Source organism: Somniosus microcephalus, chromosome 14 (genome assembly GCF_052327205.1).
Source record: "Somniosus microcephalus isolate GS21.2 chromosome 14, FLI_Smic_1.0, whole genome shotgun sequence".
Taxonomy (NCBI): domain Eukaryota; kingdom Metazoa; phylum Chordata; class Chondrichthyes; order Squaliformes; family Somniosidae; genus Somniosus; species Somniosus microcephalus.
Window position 1 is genome coordinate 30,699,383 of NC_141000.1, and position 23,847 is coordinate 30,723,229.

Consider the following 23,847-nt stretch of genomic DNA (forward strand, 5'->3'; position numbering starts at 1 on the left):
TACAAACTGGACGGTTTGCTCCTGGGCAGGACTGGGACCAATGTCCCAGGGGGAGTGTTTGCTAGTGCTGTTGGGGAGGGTTTAAACTAAAATGGCAGGAGGTTGGGCACCTGTGCAGGGAGACAGAGGAAAGGGAAGCAAGGATAGAAGCAAAAGACAGGAAGGAAAAAAGCAAAATTGGAAGTCAGAGAAATCAAGGGTGTAAATCAAACATGGCCGCAGTAAACAATAATTCTAAAAGGTCTAAGAGTGTTAAAAAAACAAGCCTGAAGGCTTTGTGTCTTAATCCGAGGAGCATTCGTAATAAGGTGGATGAATTAGCTGCGCAAATAGATGTAAACAGATATGATATAATTGAGATTACGGAGACATGGCTCCAGGGTGACCAAGGCTGGGAATTCAACATCCAGGGGTATTCAATATTCAGGAAGGACAGGCAAAAAGGAAATGGCGGTGGGGTAGCATTGCTGGTTAAAGAGGAGATTAATACAATAGTAAGGAAGGATATTAGCTCTGATGATGTGGAATCTGTTTGGGTAGAGCTGAGAAATACCATGGGGCAGAAAACGTTAGCGGGAGTTGTATACAGACCACCAAACAGTAATGCTGAGATTGGGGATGGCATTAAATGGGAAATTAGTGATGCGTGCAATAAGGGCACAGCAGTTATCATGGGTGACTTTAATCTACATATAGATTGGTCTAACCAAATTAGTAACAAGATTCAAGATTCAAGATCATTTTATTGCCATATGTAACTAGTACAATGGAATGCTTACTCCCCACTCACTCCCACAATATAAGTATATAAAATATAAAAAGCAAAAAGTAAAAACAAGTATAAATATAAAAACAATAGGCAAATAAGCAGAAGGTATAGCAATGACAGTCCAAGTTGCAGGATATGATGAATAGTGCAAAAAAGCCTCTATTACCACTGGAAGTAATAGTAATGTAATATGATAAGTATATAGTAGTATAAATATAATATATATATTTATATATAAACAAATAGGTATAAATTAAAATGCAGTGTGCAATGTACAAATGAGTTATACTTTATAAGTTAAGGTTGGGGTACAAGAGTCCTATGTGCACACAGTCCAGTGATCAAGAATGTTCTTGTGCGCTCACAGTTCATTTGATATTCAGTTCCAGAGTGAGGGGAGAATATGACTATAATATGTGAGGCAGTGCGGTTAGCAGTTCAGTAGGTGCACTGCCTGTGGATAAAAACTGTTCCTGAACCTACTGGTCCTGGTTCGGATGCTGCGGTACCGACGGCCGGACCGCAGGAGGGAGAACAGTTCGTGCCCAGGGTGATTGGGGTCCTGGATGATGGAGCGGGCCTTGTTCCGGCACTTGGTCTGGAAGATCTCCTCGATGGACGGAAGTGCACACCCAATGATCTTTTCTGCCGTATTCACAACTCTCTGGATGGCTTTCTTGTTCTGTGCAGTGTTGTTACCATACCACACATTGACACCACTCGTCAGGACACTCTCTATGGTGCCGCGGTAAAAGTTCACAAGCCACTGTGTGCTTATGCCACATTTCCTCAGGCACCGTAGAGGGTAGAGGCGCTGGTGTGCCTTCTTCAGCATGGCCTCAGCATTGTGGTTCCAGGCCAGGTCATCAGAGATCTGCATTCCCAGGAATCGGAAGCAACTGACGACTTCCGCTGGTGTCCCGTCTATGCTGATGGGACGGTGGTTCCTTCGGTGGCTTCCGAAGTCCACGATGAGCTCCTTAGTCTTGCCAACGTTCAGGGCAAGGTTGTTGTCATTGCACCATCTCATCAGCTGGACTATCTCATCTCTGTACTCTGTCTCGTCATCGTTGCTTATCAGGCCAATTACTGTGGTGTCGTCGGCAAACTTGATAATCCGGTTGTTGCTGTGTATGGCTGTACAATCATGTGTAAACAGAGAGTACAGCCAAGGACTGAGGCAACAGCCTTGTGGCGCTCCAGTGTTGAGGACCAGAGTGGATGAGGTGTTGTTCCCTATTTTCACCACTTGAGGCCTGCCAATCAGGAAATCCAGAATCCAATTGCAGATGGGGGTGCCCAGGCCTAGGTCCCTCAGTTTCAGGACCAGCTTGGAGGGAATAATAGTATTAAATGCAGAGCTGTAGTCAATGTAGTCAATGAACAACAGTCTGAAGTAAGTGTCCCTCCTGTCTAGGTGTTCCAGGGCAGTGTGTAGTGTTAGGGAGATGGCATCGTCTACAGACCTGTTCGCCCTGTATGTGAACTGGAACGGGTCCAAGGAGTCGGGGATGATGCTGTTTATGTGAGTCATGACCAGCTTTTCTAGGCACTTCATGGCTATAGATGTTAGAGCCACGGGTCGATAGTCATTGAGGCCTGTTACCTTGGTCTTCTTAGGTAACGGCACAATGGTTGTCTCCTTGAAGCACACTGGTACAACAGACTGCTGCAACAATACTGTGGAAGAGGAATTCCTAGAGTGTATACGGGATGGTTTCCTGGACCAATATGTCGAGGAATCAACTAGAGATCAGGCCATCTTAGACTGGGTATTATGTAATGAGAAAGGATTAATTAGCAATCTTGATGTGTGAGGCCCCTTGGGGAGGAGTGATCATATTATGATAGAATTCTTCATTAAGATGGAGAGTGAAGTAGTTGACTCAGAGACTTGGGTACTGAATTTAAATAAAGGAAACTACGATGGTATGAGGCGCGAGTTGGCTAGAATGGATTGCGGAATGTTACTTAAAGGGTTGACGGTGAATAGGCAATGGCAAACATTTAAATATTGCATGGATGAACTACAGAATTTGTTCATCCCTGTTTGACATAAAAATAAAACAAAAAAGGTGACTCAACCGTGGCTAACAAGGGAAATTAGGGATAGCATAAGATCCAAGGAGAGGACATATAAGTTGGCCAGAAAAAGCAGCAAACCTGAAGATTGGGAGCAGTTTAGGATTCAGCAAAGGAGGACAAAGGGATTAATTAAGAGGGGGAAAATAGAGTATGAGAATAAGCTTTCAGAGAACATAAAAATTGACTGCAAAAACTTCTATAGATATGTGAAGAGAAAAAGATTGGTAAAGTCAAGCGTAGGTCCCTTGCAGTCAGAATCAGGGGAATTTATAATGGGGAACAAAGGCATGGCATACCAATTAAATACATACTTTGGTTCTGTCTTCACAAAGGAGGACACAAATAAACTCCCAGAGATGTTGGGGAACATAGGGTCTAATGAGAGGGAGGAACTGAATGAAATCAGTATTTGTAGGGAAATGGTGTTAGGGAAATTGACGGGATTGAATGCCGATAAATCCCCAGGGCCTGATAATCGACATCCTAGGGTACTTAAGGAAGTGGCCCTAGAAATAGTAGATGCATTGCTGGTCATCTTCCAAAATTCTATAGACTCTGGAACAGTTCCCATGGATTGGCGGGTAGCTAATGTAACCCCACTATTTAAAAAAGGTGGTAGAGAAAAAACGGGGAATTATAGACCGTTAAGCCTGACATCGGTAGTGGGGAAAATGCTAGAGTCCATTACAACAGATGTAATAGCAGAGCACGTGGAAAACTGTGACAGGATCGGACAAAGTCAACATGCATTAACAAAAGGAAATCATGCTTGACTAATCTACTGGAATTTTTTGAGGATGTAACTGGTAGAATAGACAAGGGAGAACCATTGGATGTGGTGTATTTGGACTTTCAGAAGGCTTTCGACAAGGTCCCGCATAAGAGACTAGTGTGCAAAGTTAAAGCACATGGGATTGGGGGTAAGGTACTGACTTGGATAGAAAACTGGTTGGCAGACAGGAAGCAAAGAGTTGGAATAAACGGGTCTTTTTCCGAGTGGAAGGCAGTGACTAGTGGGGTACCACAGGGATCGGTGCTAGGACCCCAGTTATTCACAATACAGGAAAAGTCCTGATATCCGGCACCGACGGGACCAGCGTGTTGCCGATCTATCAAAAGTGCCGGACATGCAAAGTCAACGTTGAAGCATACGGAGATGAAAATCTCCGTATTTGACAACAAACACTGTTGCTCAGCAACAGCTCGTAAACACTCAGCCCGTACCTTGAAGTGTCTCTGAAGCTGTTGCGAAGCTCCAAAGACGCTTTCCAGAGCCTGCCTGTTAACAGAATGCTAGGAGAAGAAAAAAAAACTAACTAAAACGGCTGCTGATTTCTGCCGTTAGAGCAAAGTTTCCGGCCATACAACCTCTGGATAAACCAAAGTTTCCTGTATATATTAATGATCTAGACGAGGGAACTAGATGTAATATCTCCAAGTTTGCAGATGACACAAAGCTGGGTGGGCATTTGTGCTGTGAGGAGGATGCAGAGAAACTCCAGTATGATTTGGACAGGCTGGGTGATTGGGCAGATGCATGGCAGATGCAGTATAATGTGGATAACTGCGAGGTTATCCGCTTTGGTGACAAAAACAGGAAGGCAGATTATTATCTGAATGGCAATAGATTGGGAAAAGGGGAAGTGCAACGAGACCTGGGTGTCCTTGTGCACCAGTCACTGAAGGTAAGCATGCAGGTGCAGCAGGCGGTTAAGAAGGCAAATGGTATGCTGGCGTTCATATCGAGAGGATTTGAGTACAGGAGCAAGGATGTCTTGCTATAGTTGTACAGGGCCTTGGTGAGACTACACTTTGAGTATTGTGTGCAGTTTTGGCCGCCTTATCTGAGGAAGGATGTTCTTGCCATGGAGGGAGTGCAGCGAAGATTCACCAGACTGATACCTGGGATGGCTGGAATGACGTATGAGGAGAGATTGGATCGATTAGGCTTATATTCGCTAGAGTTTAGAAGAATGAGAGGGGATCTCATTGAAACTTATAAAATTCTAACAGGACTAGACAGACTAGATGCAGGAAGGCTGTTCCTGATGGCGGGGGAGTCCAGAACCAGGGGTCAGAGTCTAAAGATAACGGGTAAGCCATTTAGGACTGAGAGGAGGAGGAATTTCTTCACCCAGAGAGTGGTGAACCTGTGGAATTCTCTACCACAGAAAACAGTTGAGTCCAATTCATTAAATATATTCAAGAAGGAGTTAGATATATTTCTTAAGGCTAAGGGGATCAAGGGATATGGGGAGAAAGCAGGGACTGGGTACTGAATTTGGATGATCAGCCATGATCGCATTGAATGGCGGAGCAGGCTCAAGGGGCCGAATGGCCTACTCCTGCTCCTATCTTCTATGTTCCTATGTTTCTATAGACCAGTTAGCCTAACATCTGTCATTGGGAAAATGCTGGAGTCTGTATTGATTTCTTTGTGGGTTCAATGATGAGACATTTATGAAAGAGAATGTCTTTTAATCTAATTTCATTTTGTCTCCATCAGCAGCGAATGTGAAGTTATTATACACCTCCAGCGAATGTCTCATCATTGAACCCACAAAGAAATCAATACATGGTGTCAGAAGTGGGATTGAAAGAGATGAAGAGGAAAAATCTGAAGTTAAATCAGCTCTCCACAGATTAGCAAGCCAAAAGAGAACATCGTTACTTACCATTAGAGAATAGCTAACGAAGTGAAAAATGGAAGGTTTATCCCACCGGCGACGCTTCAGTTGACAAGTAATGTGGCTGAAAATTGGAGGAGATTCAAACAACGTGTAGAGTTGTATTTAGCGGCAATCGGAGCTGACGAGAAAAGTGATAATAAGAAATCGTCAGTGTTCTTACATGTCGTGGGTGATGAAGCGCTGGAGGTGTATAATAACTTCACATTCGCTGCTGATGGAGACAAAATGAAATTAGATTAAAAGACATTCTCTTTCATAAATGTCTCATCATTGAACCCACAAAGAAATCAATACATGGTGTCAGAAGTGATTGAAAGAGATGAAGAGGAAAAATCTGAAGTTAAATCAGCTCTCCACAGATTAGCAAGCCAAAAGAGAACATCGTTACTTACCATTAGAGAATAGCTAACGAAGTGAAAAATGGAAGGTTTACTCCCACCGGCGACGCTTCAGTTGACAGGTAATGTGGCTGAAAATTGGAGGAGATTCAAACAACGTGTAGAGTTGTATTCAGCGGCAATCGGAGCTGACGAGAAAAGTGATAATAAGAAATCGTCAGTGTTCTTAAATGCCGTGGGTGATGAAGCGCTGGAGGTGTATAATAACTTCACATTCGCTGCTGATGGAGACAAAATGAAATTAGATTAAAAGACATTCTCTTTCATAAATGTCTCATCATTGAACCCACAAAGAAATCAATAGAGTCCATCATTAAGGAAGTGATAGCAGGACATTTAGAAAATCATAATATAGTCAACCAGAGTCAGCATGGTTTTATGAAAAGGAAATCATGTTTGACATATTTGCTGGAGTTCTTTGAGGATGTAATGAGCAGGGTGGATAAAGGAGAACCAGTAGATGTTGTCTATTTGGATTTCCAGAAGGCATTCGATATGATGCCACATAAAGGGTTAGTGTACAAGATAAGAGCTCACAGGATTGGGGGTAATATATTAGCATGGATAGAGGATTGGCTAACTAACAGAGAGTCAGGATAAATGGGTCATTTTCAGGTTGCCAAACTGTAACAAGTGGGGTGCCGCAGGGATCAGTGCTGAGGCCTCAACTATTTACAATCTATATTAATAACTTGGATGAAGGAACTGAGCATAATGTAGCCAAATTTGCTGATGATACAAAGATAGGTGGGAAAGCAAATTGTGTGGAGGATGCAAAGAATCTCCAAAGGGATATAGCGGGAAAAATTCGGTTGGTTTGCACCTCCCGTTAGTGCCTTAAGAGGGCGTTAATGGGGCGCAAAGCAATTAGCGTCCGTGCGCGGCGATGTTTGTGCCGCTCACGAAATTAACTGGACATTTTGCGGCAGCGCTAAACACTACCGCCATGATCTCCTGCACAGATCGTGACGTCAGTCGAGTGTGCAACGCCCCGGTAGCGCCCCGGACTGGATATTGAGTGGCATCCCCTGTCTTACCGCCTGCCGCTAGCAACGACAGGTTGAGGGGGGCGTTTTGCAGTCGGGAAGGGACTGGGGGAGCGCTATTTAAAGTCGACCGCTTCCTGCTTTTTTTTGTCGGCGAAATTTTTGCACCACGCATTCTGAGTGAGAGAGAGAGAGCTTGCAGGAGATATTCAAAACTGTGTTGAGGAGTTTTGGGTACTGAGCAGCACTTTGCAAGTTGTTTCTGATTTGATTTTCCTTGCATCGATTTAAAAGTGAATATGGGGGCTGCACTCTGAGCTCTTTCCCTGGGCCTCTCCTTTGTTCTTTCCAACAGATTTGATGTACAGGTTTCTCCAGGCTGAGATTCAAGGCTGCAATGAGCAGGGTGTGGATGGAGAGCAAGATCAACCCTCCCCTTTAAGAACTGGCCGGCACCATTGTGTCTGTGTTCCATTGCTGACTGACATCACGAGCTTCGCCAGCACTCTGAGGTAGCGCCTCGCTCCTCGGCCTTTGCGCCTTAAGACAGGTGTGTAGCGCCTGATTTAGTGCTCCAATCACCTCCAGGGGCGATAAAAGCCAAGTTTGCAATTGGAGGCGATAATTAGCGCCAGGCACTAATCTTTGTGCCCAGCCGATAATTGCACCCCAAATGGAGCGATACTGAATTTGTCCCCCATAGATAGGTTAAGTGAGTGGGCAAAAATCTGGCAGATGGAGTATAACGTGGAAAAATGCGAGGTTATGCACTTTGGTAGGGAAAAAAAAATATCATTTAAGTGGGGAGAGATTACAAAATGCTGAAGTACAGAGGGCTCTGGGGAATCCTTGTACATGAATCACAAAAAGTTAGCATGCAGGTACAGCAAGTAATTAGGAAGGCAAATGGAATGTTGGCCTTTATTGCAAAGGGAATGTAGTATAAAAGTAGGGAAGTCCTGTTACAACTGTACAGGGTGTTGCTGAGACCACACCTGGAGTACTGTGTACAGTTTTGGTCTCCTTATTTAAGGGAGGATATACTTGCATTGGAGGCAGTTCAGAGAAGGTTTGCGAGGTTGATTCTGGAGATGAAGGGGTTGTCTTATGAAGAAAGGTTGAGCAGGTTGGGCCTATACTCATTGGAGTTTAGAAGAATGAGAGCGGATCTTATTGAAACATATAAGATTCTGAAGGGGCTTGACAGGGTAGATGCAGAGAGTATGTTTCCCCTCGTGGGGGAATCTAGAACTAGGGGACATAATTTCAGAATAAGGGGGCTCCCATTTGAAACAGAAATGAGGAGGAATTTCTTCTCTCAGAGGGTCGTGAATCTTTGGAATTCTCTTCCCCAGAGAGCTGTGGTGGCTGGGTCATTGAATATATTTAAGGTGGAGATAGACAGATTTTTGAATGGTAAGGCAGTGACGGGTTATGGGGAGCACGCAGGGAAGTGGACTTGAGACCAAGATCAGATCAGCCATGATCTTATTGAATGGCGGAGCAGGCTCGAGGGGCCAAATGACCTACTCCTGCTCCTACGTCTTATGTTCTTATGTACCCAACCACTGTCTGAGCTGGAGGCTCGAGTTCTGCAGATTATTGGGCGGCAGGTGATGGGCACCGTGGCCACCAGCGACATTGACCCACTTGGGGACAACAACGGTATGTTCATCTCTACTGCTTCTTCTCACATCCCACTTCCCCCTCACCCTACAAGCGTTTCTCACTTTCCAGATAATCATGCTGTATGCATGCATTTCTCCCTTCCTGCCCCTTCCCCTCATCTTAGCCCGAATCTTGTGCTTTTATGCTTTCAGATAATGAGCACGCACCTGAGTAGCTGGCCCCTGACTGTGGTGGGAGCAGAGGAGCAGGAAGATTGCCGAGCACAGACACCACAGTCCACTTTCAAGGAGGCTCTGAGCTCGCACAACTCATTTCCAAGCACTTGCCCCGGGACCAGCTGGCCAATCTGCTCTTTATGCCCTTCAAAGGGCTGGTTGACCACCAACCCAGCTGTTCCAATACAGCTGCTATTATCATGAAAGCCATTGTTAAGCGATGTGACCCTGAGCTGGAGAATGTTCAACAGGTACGATGTACTCGCTAACTGTGAGGACAAGGAGAAAGACTGTGCGGAGGACAGTCGCAATGCAGACCAAGGCACCGTGGCTCAGAAGGCTGTCCAAGGGGGGGAAGAGCAGAATAGAAATGCGGCAGTGATAGGGGATTCTATAATTAAGGGAATAGATAGCGTCCTCTGCAGCCAAGAATGAGAATTCCCGAAGGGTGTGTTGCCTACCTGATGCCAGGGTAAGGGATATCTCGAGGCAGCTGGAGAGGAATTTGGAAAGGGAGGGGGTAAATCCAGTTGTATCAGGAGTTAAGAGCAAAATTATAAAGTAGGACCTCGAGGGTAATAATCGCTGGATTATTGCCCGAGCCACGTGCAAATTGGCACAGAAACAGTGAGATCAGGAAAATTAACACGTGGCTAAAGGGCTGGTGTGGGAAAGAGGGGTTCCTTTTCATGGGACACTGGCACCAGTACTGGGACAGAAAGGAGCTGTACCGATGGGACGGGCTCCACCTGAACCGGGATGGGACACGTGTCCTAGCGGAAAGGGTAAATAGGGAGGTGGCAAAGACTTTAAACTAGTAAGACGGAGGGAGGGATATACAAGAAATGAAACCAGCCTAAATATAAACAAAACAGGAAAGGAGAGCATGGGAAAGAGTAAAGTAAGGGAGGAAATTGATGGCCAGGAAATAAATAGTGTTATAGAACGGGAGTTTAAAAAGATGGTTAAAAATGAAGTGAGAGGAACTGCTATTAAAAATGAGTTAATCTGTCTGTACAGCAATGCACACAGTGTCCGTAATAAAACAGGGGAGCTGGAGGCAATCATGTGTTGCGAGGAACCAAACATAGTAGGGATTACTGAGGCATGGCTACAGAAAAATCAGGACTGGGAATTAAGCATTGCAGGGTATAACATATTTAGAAAAGATAGTGAGAGGATAAGGGGAGGTGGAGTAGCTGTACTTATTAGGGATAACACAGCTATCAGCAAGACAGAAATATAATCTTTGTGGATAGAGATAAAGGATAATAAAGAATTAATCACACTAATAGTGGTAGTCTACAGACCACCTAATAGTGGAAGGGAGGTGGAGAAAGAAATACACAGACAAATTAGGGAAATGAGTAAAAAACATAGAATAATAATCATGGGGTAATTCAACTACCCAGATATTAATTGGACAGAAGAGGTAGGTAAAGGGGATAAGGGAATGGAGTTCCTACAATGTGTACAGGACTCCTTTCTAACCCAATATGTAAAAAGCCCAACAAGGGAGAATTCGCTATTGGATCTAGTAATGGGGAATGAACCAGAGCAGATAAGAGAAGTAAAAGTAGGGGAACATCTAGGCAATAGTAACCATAATATAATACGCGTTAAGATAATAATTGAGAAAGACATAGGCATGACAAAGACCAGGATAATAGATTGGAGAAAAGCTGATTTTGAGGGGCTGAGAATAGAACTTGGGAAAATAAAATGGACAACAGTATTGGCAAACAATGATGTAGAACAGCAATGGGAAACATTTAAAATGATGTTCAACAGAATCCAGGAAAAATATATTCCGCGAATAAACAAGAACAAGCTAAACACTAATGGGACACCATGGATGAATAAAGCCATGAGGTAAAAATTGAGGGTAAGGAAAGAGGCATACATTAAGTACATGGGCAGCAGGGGAGGGCATGATAAGGGAGAATATGAAGGGATTATAGGAGAAAAGTCAAAAACAATTAGAAAGGCAAAGAGGAACTATAACATTAAATTATCAAGGAATATAAAACAAAATAGTGTAGGAACGGAGGTTCCTAGCTGAAGAATTGAGATCGACGCAGAGAATCAAAAACAATAAAATTTAATGAACAAATGAAGTTAAACAGTAAACTGCTGGATACAATGCAAATAGGTCTGGTCTGGTTGAAAGCCTCTCTAGAATTGCTAGAAGGTTCCGAGCACTGACGTCATGATGTCATCACGTTCTTCCCGCCGTTGGGGGATCACGTGATGGGTGGCATGACGTCATCACGCGGAGTAAAGGAAAGAAGCCATAGTACAGTTAACAGATACAGTAAAGGTGCAGCCCCCGGTTGCACTACATTGCTGTTAAAGGAATTATAAACAATTGTCCTGAATCCCCTGGTGGCTCCGCCACATACGCCCCCCCCCCCCAGAATTGTCTTTAACAGAAAAGGTAAGACGAGAAGGGGGTCTGATGAGTCTGTCCGACCGACTGCGATACTCTGGCAACTGGAACGGAGCGCTAGAAGACGAACTGGCAGTTGGCCGTGGTTGGGATGGTGCCGCAGGCGTAGGAGAAGTGGTGGCTGGCTGTCGTTGACCCGATGAGGTGGGTACGGGCGACCCAGCAGCTGACTGTGGCTGTACTGGACCGATGGTCGACGGTGGACGCCCACGACGAGGCGGTTGAGCGGTGACGACTGGCTCGCTCAGATCCAGATGAGCCGGTTTTAACCGGTCGATGGAGATGTGGTCAGGCTTACTGCCGACGTCGACTGTGAAAGACTTGTCACCTGACGAGATGACGCAGAATGGACCAGTGTAAGGCGGTTTGAGCAGGTCTCTGTGAGCATCTTGACGAATGAAAACGTATTCGCCGCTCTTAAGCTCCACCGGGACATGGGAGCGCTGCAGGTCGTGATGAGCCGTAGGCACTGGGATGAAATTCTTAGCCGCCTCTTGGTGGCTGACGAGCTGCTGAGCTGTGGACCAGGGTTCCGTGTGAGGAGGAAGAAAATCGCCAGGAACTCTGAGTGGTTGGCCGTAAACCAGTTCTGCAGAAGAAGATTGCAGGTCGTCCTTAGGAGCTGTGCGAAGACCCAGCAGCACCCAAGGGTGCCTGTCCACCCAACCAGTCCCACGAAGGCTAGCACGCAGTGCAGCTTTAAGGGACCTGTGAAATCTCTCGCACAGACCGTTTGCCTGTGGATGATAGGCGGTGGTGCGATGAAGCTTGGTACCCAAACCCTGAGCCACGGCATTCCAAAGTTCCGAGGTAAATTGAGGTCCTCGGTCGGAGGAGATGTCGGCCGGTACCCAGAACCGAGCCACCCATGACAAGATGAAAGCTCTGGAAACGTCCGCCGCTGTGGTGGCAACCAAAGGAATTGCCTCTGGCCACCGGGTGGTGTGGTCTACCACAGTGAGGAGATGCGTGAAACCACGAGAAGAAGGGAGAGGGCCAACCAGGTCCACGTGAACATGGTCGAAACAACGCTCTGGAACTGGAAAAGTAGCCACTGGGGCCTTAACATGGTGTTGGATTTTAGACTTCTGGCAACTCACGCAGGTATTGGTCCAGTCACGGACGTCGAGGTGCATGCCTTTCCAGACAAACTTCTTTGCCATGTGTCGTTGTGAAGCCCTCATACCAGGGTGCGACAAACCGTGGATTGCGTCGAAAACTCTCCTGCGCCATTCGAGTGGTACAATTGGTCGGGGGACTCCCATCGAGATGTCGCAAAGGAGTGTGGTCCCTGCGGCCTGAAAACTGACATCAGCCACTTGGAAGCTGGAAGCTGGAAAGGTCTGCCATCTGTTCTTCTGCCAAACCAACATAGTCGATTCCCAGGTGGACTGCGTGGACCGGGGCGCGGGAGAGACAATACGCCACCAGGTTGTCCTTGCCAGACACATGTTGTATGTCTGTTGTAAATTCTGATATGAACGTAAGATGACGTTGTTGCCGAGCTGACCATGGTTCCGCTGTCTTGGCCATGGCAAACGTAAGTGGCTTGTGGTCTATGAAAGCCGTGAATGGGCGTCCTTCCAGTAAGAAGCGAAAATGGCGGATGGCCAGGAAAAGTGCCAACAACTCCCTGTCAAAGGTACTGTATTTGCGTTCATTTTTTTGCAATTGGTGGCTGAAGAAAGCCAGTGGTTGCCACGTGCCGTTGACCAATTGCTCCTGCACTGCCCCGATGGCATAGTCAGATGCATCTGTGGTAAGGGCGATGGCTGCACCTGGAAGAGGATGTGCTAACATGGTCGCATCAGCCAAAGCGTCCTTAGTGTTGAGGAACGCCTGGTCCATCTGGGGTGCCCAGCCGATGGGGTCTTTTCCCGATTTACCTTTTAGAGCCTCGTACAATGGTTGCATTAACAGGGCCGCCTTGGGGACGAAACGATGATAAAAATTGACCATCCCCAGGAATTCCTGGAGAGCCCTGACTGTCTGAGGACGCGGGAACAAGGTAACTGCCTCCACCTTCATAGCTAGCGGAACGGTGCCTTCTGAGGTGATTCTGTGTCCCAGAAAATCAATGCTTTGTAAGCCAAACTGGCACTTGGCCGGGTTGATAATAAGGCCATGCTGGCTGAGATGAGAAAAAAGGGTACGCAAGTGCGTAATGTGCTCTTTCTTGCTGGTACTGGCGATGAGGATGTTATCGAGGTAGACGAAGATGAACGGCAGATCGCGCAACACAGAATCCATGAGACGCTGGAAGGCTTGCGCTGCGTTCTTCAACCCAAACGGCATACGAAGGAACTCAAAGAGCCCGAAAGGCGTGATGACAGCGGTTTTGGGGACGTCCTGAGGATGAACGGGCACTTGATGATACCCCTGGACAAGGTCTACTTTGGAAAAGATGGAATTCCCTGCCAGGTGGGCCGAAAAATCCTGTATGTGAGGAATCGGGTACCGATCTGGAGTAGTAGCTTCACTCAGGCGTCTGTAGTCGCCGCATGGTCGCCATCCGCCGCCTGGTTTAGGAACAATGTGTAATGGTGAAAACCAAGGACTATTCGATCGTCGAATAATTCCCAGGCGCTCCATGGTATGGAACTCCGCCTTTGCGGCTGCGAGTTTACTGGGTTCCAGCCTTCGAGCCCGTGCATAAACTGGGGATCCTGTCATGGTAATGTGGTGCGCCACACCATGCCTCGTGACTGAAGAAGAAAAAGTGGGCCTGGTGAGCTCCGGAAACTCACCGAGAAGACGAAAGAACTCATCTGGAGATGGGACTGCACAGGCAACTGACCAAGACACAGTGGTGCTGCAGTGGCAGGGGACCGAATGAAAGGTGGCCACATTGATTAACCGGCAGTGCCGGATGTTGACCAGAAAACCATTGGCGCAAAAAAAAATCTGCCCCCAGGATGGCCTGTGAGACTTTCGCCGCGATGAACTCCCAAACGAAATGCTGGCCGCCAAAACGCAACTGGACCCTACGCTTTCCGAACGTGCGGATGGCCGCACCATTGGCTGCCTCGAGGGAGGAACCGTGACCGCCAGATTGAAGATCGAGCTTCGACGCTGGTAGGATACTGCACTGGGAGTCAGTATCACAGAGAAAACGTCGACCTGACAGGGAGTCTGTGATATAAAGGAGTTTCCCTGCAGAACCGACGGCCATCGCAACTCCGGCGTGTCCCTCAGGCCCTGTCACCCTTCTCAGAAACCGCTGGTTTGAGGTAGGTTTTTTGGGGGGGAAAAACTGCAGGGAGGACGGCAGCATCGGGCTTTCATGCCAAAACGAGCATGGTATGCACACCAGCCTGCTGGCAGAGGAGTCGGCTTCACTCTTGTGGGGGATGGGCGCCTCGTGGCCGCACAACATTGTTGTGTGATGGTGAAAATTTTATCCGCTTCTGCAGTGAGTTCAGCACAGTCTGTGATCGCGGAATTGGCCAAGGCCGCCTGTACTGGCTCTGCCAACTGGCAGAGAAACAACTCCCGGAACAGAAAACATTCCGATTCCGAGCCCAAGAGCGTGAGCATCTGGCTCATGAGGCCGGGCATGGAGATAAGTCTGCGAGCGCGCTCCGACTTGGACAGACCGAAAACCTGCAGTAACCGTGTTTTTAAAGCTTCGTACTTGCCATCGTCCGGAGGACTCCCAAGGAGGCTGACGACCCGTGAGGCCATGGCGCTGTCGAGGGCGGAGACCACGTAATAACGGGTCGAATCCGCTACTACTCCCCGGATTGCAAATTGGGCTTCTGCCTGGAAAAACCACGCGGCTGGTTGTTGCTCCCAAAATTGCGGCAGTTTGAGGGTGACGGCGTTTGTGTCCATGATGTAACTTCAACGAAAATTGCTCAAAGAAATCGGGGTCACCAATGTAGGAACGGAGGTTCCTAGCTGAAGAATTGAGATCGACGCAGAGAATCAAAAACAATAAAATTTAATGAACAAACAAAGTTAAACAGTAAACTGCTGGATACAATGCAAATAGGTTTGGTCTGGTTGAAAGCCTCTCTAGAACTGCTAGAAGGTTCCGAGCACTGACGTCATGACATCATCACGTTCTTCCCGCTGTTGGGGGATCACGTGATGGGCGGCATGACGCCATCACGCGGAGTAAAGGAAAGAAGCCATAGTACAGTTACCAGATACATTAAAGGTGCAGCCCCCGGTTGCACTACATTGCTGTTAAAGGAATTATAAACAATTGTCCTGAATCCCCTGGTGGCTCCGCCACAATAGTAAAATATTTTACAGGCACATAAATAAAAAAAGGAAGGTCGGGATGGGAATAGGGCCACTAAGGGATGGAGAGGATAATACCACAGGCATCAATAGAGAGATGGCAGAGATATTAAATAATTACTTTGCTTCAGTATTTACCAGGGAGATAGAACAGGTGGAGATGACATTGGATGATGAGATTAGTAATGAGTTAACTGCATTTAAAATAAAATGAAGAGATATATTAAATAAACTAATGAAACTCAAAGAGGATAAAACCCCTGGTCTGGACGGATTACACCCGTGCATTTTAAAAGAATCTAGGGAAGAGCTAGCAGAGGCATTACTACACATATTTAGTAATTCATTGGAAAAATGTGTAGTGCCAGAGGACTGGCGGACAGCTAATGTAATAGCTATACTTAAGAAGGGAGATAGAACATGTTCAGGGAATTATAGGCCAGTCAACTTAACATCGGTGGTAGGAAAAATAATGGAATCCCTACTAAAGAAGAAAATAGAAGAACATCTAGAAACAAAAAATATAGTAATAAATAGTCAGCATGGATTTCAAAAGGGAAAGACTTGCTTGACCAACCTGATTGAATTTTTTGAAGAGGTAACAGAGAGAGCAGACAATGCTAATGCAGTAGATGTAATTTATCTAGATTTTCAAAAGGCCTTTGATAAGGTACCACATAATACACTAATGAATAAGGTCAGGGAATGCAGAGTCGGGACAAGTAGCAGCATGGATAGCTCGCTGTCTGCAAGACAGAAAGCAGAGAGTAGGGGTAAAGGGTAGCTATTCAGAGTGGCAGAAGGTGGGAAGTGGTGTTCCACAATAATCAGTGCTGGGACCACTGTTGTTCACAATTTATTAATGATTTAGACCTTGGAATCAAAAACACAATTTCTAAATTTGCGGACGACACCAAATTTTGGGGGGGGGATAGTCAATACGAAGGAGGACTGCAACAAATTACATGAGGACATTAATAAACTTGCAGAATGGGCATATAATTGGCAAATTAAATTCAGCACAGATAAATGTGAGGTATTACATTTTGGCAAGAAAAATAGGGAGGTCACATATTACTTGAAAAATAAGAACCTAAATGGGGTAGTAGAACAAAGGGATCTAGGAGTACAAATACATAAATCACTAAAAGACCTGTTTGCCCCTGGAACGGTTCCTGCAGATTGAAGGATAGCAAATGTAACCCCGCTATTTAAGAAAGGAGGGAGATAGAAAACGGGAAACTGCAGACCTGTTAGCCTCACATCAGCAGTGGGGAAAATGCTGGAATCTATTATAAAGGATGCAAAAACTGGGCACTTAGAAACTAATAGTAAGATTGGGCAGAGTCAACATGGATTTATGAAAGGGAAATCCTGTTTAACAAACCTATTGGAGTTCTTTGAGGATGTAACAAGTGGAGTAGACAAAGGGGAACCGGTAGATGTGGTGTATTTGGATTTTCAGAAGGACTTCGATAAGGTCCCACACAAGAGGTTGGTGAACAAAATTAGGGCACATGGAATTGAGGGCAGTATACTAGCATGGATTGAGAATTGGTTAACAGACAGAAAACAAAGAGTAGGGATAAATGGGTCTTTTTCAGGATGGCAGGCTGACTAGTGGGGTACCGCAAGGATCGGTGCTTGGGCCCCAGCTATTCAAAACAGAAGTCGCTAGATTTCTGACCAGTAAGGGCATCAAGGGATATGGCGATAGGGCCGGTGAATGGAGTTGAGGCAAAAGATCAGCCATGATCTCATTGAATGGCGGAGCAGGCTCGAAGGGCCGAATGGCCTACTCCTGCTATTTCTTACATTCTTATCTTATGTTCTTATGTATCGACACAGGTTAGCAAGGCCATAAAAAAAGCAAACCAAGCACTTGGGTTTATTTCTAGAGGGATAGAATTGAAAAGTAGAGAAGTTATGCTAAACTTGTATCGAACCCTGGTTAGGCCACACATGGAGTGCTGTGTACAATTCTGGTCGCCATATTGCAAAAAGGATGTGGAGTCACTGGAGAGAGTGTTGAGAAGATTTACAAGGATGATACCAGAAATGCGAGGGTAAACCTATCAGGAAAGGATGAACAGGCTGGGTCTCTTTTCTCTTGAAAAGAGAAGGCTGAGGGGTGACCTAATTGAGGTCTTTAAAATCATGAAAGGTTTTGATAGATTGGATACAGAGAGAGTGTTTCCACTTGTGGGGAAGAGCAAAACTAGAGGCCATCAATATAAGATCGTCACCAAAAAATCAAATCGGGAATTCAGAAGAAACTTCTTTACCCAGGGAGTGGTGAGAATGTGGAACCCGCTACCACAGGGAGTGGTTGAAGTGAATAGTATAGATGTATTTAAGGGGAGGCTAGATAAGCATATGAGGGAGAAGGGAATAGAGGGTTATGCTGATAGGGTTAGATGAGGAAAGACAGGAGGAGGCTCGAGTGGAGCATAAACACCGGCATGGACTGGTTGGGCTGAATGGCCTGTTTCTGGGTTGTATATCCTATGTAATCAGCTCTCAGAGATCCTTGAGGTGCTGCACCTTCAAATGCCAACAATCACACAAAAGGAAGTGACACTTACAGTTCTAGAAACTTTCAACCTCCTCCCTTCCCAGCATTTGCCAGGCGTTCTGCGTTGTCTCCTCCAGTTTCCTGTGGACGAGTGTTGTATAAAACCGCTACGAACAATAATAATGAGAATAAAACCGGACGGATCACCCAGCATCGAGCTAGGCACCAGCTTCGGACACGATTATGGCACACTCAGCCCCGTCGACCCTGCACAGCCCTCCTCACTAACGTCTGGATAGTTGTTCCACAGACTAGTCAAGCAACAGCCTGAAATAGTCAGACTCACAGATTCGTACCTTTCAGCCAACGTCCCAGACTCCTCCATCACCATCCCTGGGTAAGTCCTGTCCCACCAGAGGTGACGGCAAAGTGATATACAGTTGGGAGGGAGTGACCCTGGGAGTCCTCAACATTGACTCCGTAACCCATGATGTCTCATGGCTTCAGGTCAAGCATGTGCAAGGTAACCTCCTGCTGATTACCACCAACCGCCCTCCCTCAGCTGATGAATCAGTACTCCTCCATGTTGAACACCATTTGGAAGAAGCACTTAGGGTAGCAAGGGCACAGAATGTACTCTGGGTGGGGGACTTCAATGTCCATCGCATGGTAGCACCACTACTGACTGAGCTGGACGAGTCCTGAAGGACATAGCTGCCAGACTGGGCCTGCAGCAGGTGGTGAGAGAACCAACACGAGGGAAAAACCTACTTGACCTCCTCCTCACCAATCTACCTGTCACAGCTGCATCTGTCCATGACAATGACCACCGCACAATCCTTGTGGAGACGAAGTCCCGTCTTCACACTGAGGACACCCTCCATCGTGTTGTGTGGCACTATCATCATGCTAAATGGGATAGATTCAGAATAGATCTAACAGCTCAAATCTGGGTATCCATGCGGCGCTGTGAGCCATCAGAAGCAGCAGAATTATATTCCACCACAATCTGTAACCTCATGGCCTGACATATCCCTCACTCTACCATTACCATCAAGCCAGGGGACCAATCCTGGTTCAATGAGGAGTGCAGAAGAGCATGCAAGGAGCAGCACCAGGCGTACCTAAAAATGAGGTGCCAACCTGGGGAAGCTGCAACACAGGATTGCATGCATGCTACAAAGCGAAAGCAGCATGCTATAGACAGGGCTAAGTGATCCCAGAACCAACATTTCAGATCAAAGCTCTGCAGTCCTACCACATCCAGTCGTAAATGGTGGTGGACAATTAAACAACTAATGGGAGGGGGAGGCTCCATGAATGTCTCCATCCTCAATGATGGCGGAGCCCAGCATGTGAGTGTGAAAGGCAAGGCTGAAGCGTTTGCAACCATCTTCAGCCAGAAGTGCCAAGTGGATGATCCATATTGGCCTACTCCTGAGGTCCCCACCATCACAGAAGCCAGTCTTCAGCCAATTCGATTCACTCCACATGATATCAAGAAACGGCTGAGCGCACTGAATACAGCAAAGGCTATGGGCCCCGACAACATCCCAGCTGTCATGCTGAAGACTTGTGCTCCAGAACTAACCATCTCTCTAGCCAAGCTGTTCCAGTACAGCTACAACACTGGCATTTACCTGACAATGTGAAAAACTGCCCAGGTCTGTCCTGTCCACAAAAAGTAGGACAAATCCAATCCGGCCAATTACCGCCCCTTCAGTCTACTCTCAATCATCAGCAAAGAGATGGAAGGTGTCATCGACAATGCAATCAAGCGGCACTTACCAATAACCTGCTCACTGATGCTCAGTTTGGGTTCCTCCAGGACCACTCAGCTGCAGATCTCATTATAGCCTTGGTCCAAAATGGACAAAAAAGCTGAATTCTAGAGGTGAGGTGAAGTGACTGCCCTTGACATCAAGGCAGCATTTGACCGAGTGCGGCATCAAAGAGCCCTAGTAAAATTGCATTTAATGGGAATCAGGGGGAAAACTCCACTGGCTGGAGTCATACCTAGCACAAAGGAAGATGGATGTGGCTGTTGGAGGTCAATCATCTCAGCCCCAGGACATCACTGCAGGAGTTCCTCAGGGCAGTGCCCCAGGCCCAACCATCTTCAGCTGCTTCATCAATGACCTTCCCTCCATCATAAGGTCAGAAGTGGGGATGTTCGCTGATGATTGCACAGTGTTCAGTTTCATTCGCAACTCCTCAGATAATGAAGCAGTCCATGCCCGCATGCAACAAGACCTGGACAACATTCAGGCTTGGACTGTTAAATGGCAAGCAACATTGATGCCACACAAGTGCCAGGCAATGAGTACCTCCAACAAGCAAAAGTCTAACATTCAAAGGCATTATCATCGCCGAATCCCCCACCATCAACATCCTGGGGGTCACAATTGACCAGAAACTTAACTGGACCAGCCACATAAATACCATGGCAACAAGAGCAGGTCAGAGGCTGAGTATTCTGCGGTGAATGTCTCACCTCCTGACTCCCCAAAGCATTTCCACCATGTACAAAACACAAGTCAGGAGTGTGATGAAATACTCTCCACTTGCCTGGATGAGTGCAGCTCCAACAACACTCAAGAAGCACGACACCATCCAGGACAAAGCAGTCCTCTTGATTGGCACCCCATCCACCACCTTAAACATTCACTCCCTCCACCACCAGCGTACCGTGGCTGCAGTGTGTACCATCTACAAGATGCACTGCAGCAACTCGCCAAGGCTTCTTCGGCAGCACCTCCCAAACCTCTGACCTCAATCACCTAGAAGGACAAGGGCAGCAGGCTGATGCTGGTCGGAGATTGTACATGTTGTCCAGGTCAGTGTATTAGTGCTGTTGCTGGTTGGAGTTTGTGAAACGTTTCCAGGTCGGTGTATTAGTGCTGTTGCTGGTTGGAATTTGTGAAACTGTTGCTGGTCGGAGATTGTACATGTTGTCCAGGTCGGTGTATTAGTGCTGTTGCTGGTCGGAGTTTGTGAAAGGTTTCCAGGTTGGTGTATTAGTGCTGTTGCTGGTTGGAGTTCGTGAAAGGTTTCCAGGTCGGTGTATTAGTGCTGTTGTTGGTCGGAGTTTGTGAAGGCTTCCAGGTCGGTGTATTAGTGCTGTTGCTGGCTGGAGTTCATGAAAGGTTTCCAGGTCGGTGTATTAGTGCTGTTGCTGGTTGGAGTTTGTGAAACGTTTCCAGGTCGGTGTATTAGTGCTGTTGCTGGCTGGAGTTCGTGAAAGGTTTCCAGGTCGGTGTATTAGTGCTGTTGCTGGTCAGAGTTTGTGAAACGTTTCCAGGTCGGTGTATTAGTTCTGTTGCTGGTCGGAGTTTGTGAAGGGCTTCCAGGTCGGTGTATTAGTGCTGTTGCTGGTTGAAGTTCGTGAAATGTTTCCAGGTCGGTGTATTAGTGCTGTTGCTGGTTGGAGTTTGTGCTGGTTGTCTAGGAAAGTGTTATCTTCTCTTCCCTTAAAAAATGGCAATGATCTCTACCTCAACTAATCTGTGTGGCAATGCATTCCATTCTCTAACAACACGCTGTATAAATTAATTTGTCCTAACCTCTCTCTTCCTTCTGCTGTAATAGCAATAACTGCACAATCATGGGGTCCATGAGAGTGTCTACATCACTCTTGACAGTTTTCTCTCTTGCTGTCTTTCAACCCGATTCAAATGGGCAGGACGCACCAGGGGGTCAGGAGAGTTGAGCAGGTAGGGATTCAGCAACTATGGACTCAGCCACTCCTTCAGCTCTGCTCCTTTCTGTCTCTCTCATCCTGTTCTTATATTTCTTTATTTTTGATCGTCTCCCTCCCTCTCTCGCTCGCTCTCTCTCGTGCTCCTTCAGCTATGTGTTAGATCTACTGAGTAGATTAATCTGAATAATATAGGTTCAGATGCCAAAGATAAATTAACTTGGTTTTATTAATATTGATAGGAAGTACAAGCATCTATATGTCAATATACTTACAAGTAGGATATCCATCAGGGTCTAAGACAACTTCAATCCAGGTTAGATCTCAGCACTGAACACTAAAGAACTGCTGAAAACAATTCATATTGATACACTTTGAGAGACCGTTTCTATGCAACCTTAGATCATTTGCTCTGTACCTATCAATTCTGAGATTATTGTCATGTGATCCTTACATGTCATGTGATACTACACCAGTAGATGGCAATCTTGCACCTCTTATTCTTCATTCTTGCCGCAATGCGAAGGATTTCATTTCTTATCAATAGAAGATAGGATAGCCTTGCATTATTGTAAATATTTATACCTTTCCCAGAATAACAGCAACTTAAACCAAACATGTCTCCAAACTAGGCCATGATTCTTTTTGCACAGATCCTTCGATAGCCTCAAACACATCCTGCTTGCTCAGCTTTGGCCTGACGAATACTATTGACCTCCTCTAAACCCCGAGTTAGCCTGATCACACAGAATAAATTCATAATATACAAAGATATTAATACTGACTTCTGTATCATCAAACTATTTTTCATTATTTTTCACCAGATGCTCTAAGCGTTCTGCTGAATCACGGCTGTGGTTTCTACACTTCTTTCTTTTCTGTCGCCCTCTATGCTAACTATCCCATAATACCCAAGCTGTTAACCTATTATATTATACAATATCCTTCGCAATGGATTAGCTACTAAATACAAAAAAAAGTGCCCATTCGCATGCCTAGGACATCTGTGGGGATGTTACAATGCCATTTAGTTTCTCTCAATTTATATTATTAAAAGAAATTTAATTCAATCAACTTAGGCATTTTGGTTAAGAAGGAAAACAAGCTGTCACATGAAGACAGGCATCAACATTTTCTGTTTCAGGGTCAGGTTACAGACTAACCAAAGGTACAAATCAAAGCCCTTCTTCTCTGCACTAAATTTCAATTTATTTCAACGAAACAGACTGAGCATAAAGAAGCAGTCAACCAATCACTGAAAGATCAACTCATTTTGTTTCAAATCTGCAGGGTCCTCTCATGATTAGGCATGAACTCTAAAATCTACAAGAAGTCTAGACTGAGGCTTGCCAGCTACTCCAGAGCTCCAAGGTGGTTGCTGTGGCGACTGGTTTGTATTTGCTGGGTTTATGTTTTCTTTCCACATGTCATGGTGTTATTTCCATGTACTTTCCAACATACTTTTAAACACGTCTATCAAATCACCCCTTAGCCTCCTCGGTTCTAATAAAAACTGCCCCAATTTTTCAAATCTTTCTTCGTATTTGTTTTTCCTCCTACCAGGCAGCATCCTCGTGAATTACTGTCAATCAAGACAGCTTTATACCAGAACTTCCACTCACCAGTACTTTATCCCAAATGGATAATGTTAGCAGTCAACTGCCTTCCTCCTCTGGTTCTCAACAACGGCCCAGAAATTTGGGTCTCCACGGGTGAGTATGCACGGGGTACTCACCTGTAGGCCGAATGGAAGTGCCGGTTTTCTGCATGCACTGCGCATGCGCGGGAAACCGGCACTTCCGATCCTCTGAACGAAGGGGTTTAGAGGTCGAATGCGCGCACAGGAGGGGCTGCGTGTGCGCTTTGAACTTAGTTTTTTTTTGCAGGTTTTCCCGGGATCGTAAGCCTGCAGTATTTTGAAATGTAAAAAGCAGGCGTAAGGCCTGCTTTTTACAAGGTAAGTGGTCAATTAATTAAAATTAAAACATTTTTTCCACAGGTTTATTATTTTTAAATACTTTAAAGCAAGGTAAGTTTATTTTTAGCCCCGTTAGAATATAAAATTATTTTTTTCAAAAATTTAAATTATTGTTTAAAATAGTTATTTAATGTAATTTATAGTTTATTTAAAAAGTGTGATGTTTTAAAAAAATTTATTTGAAGGTT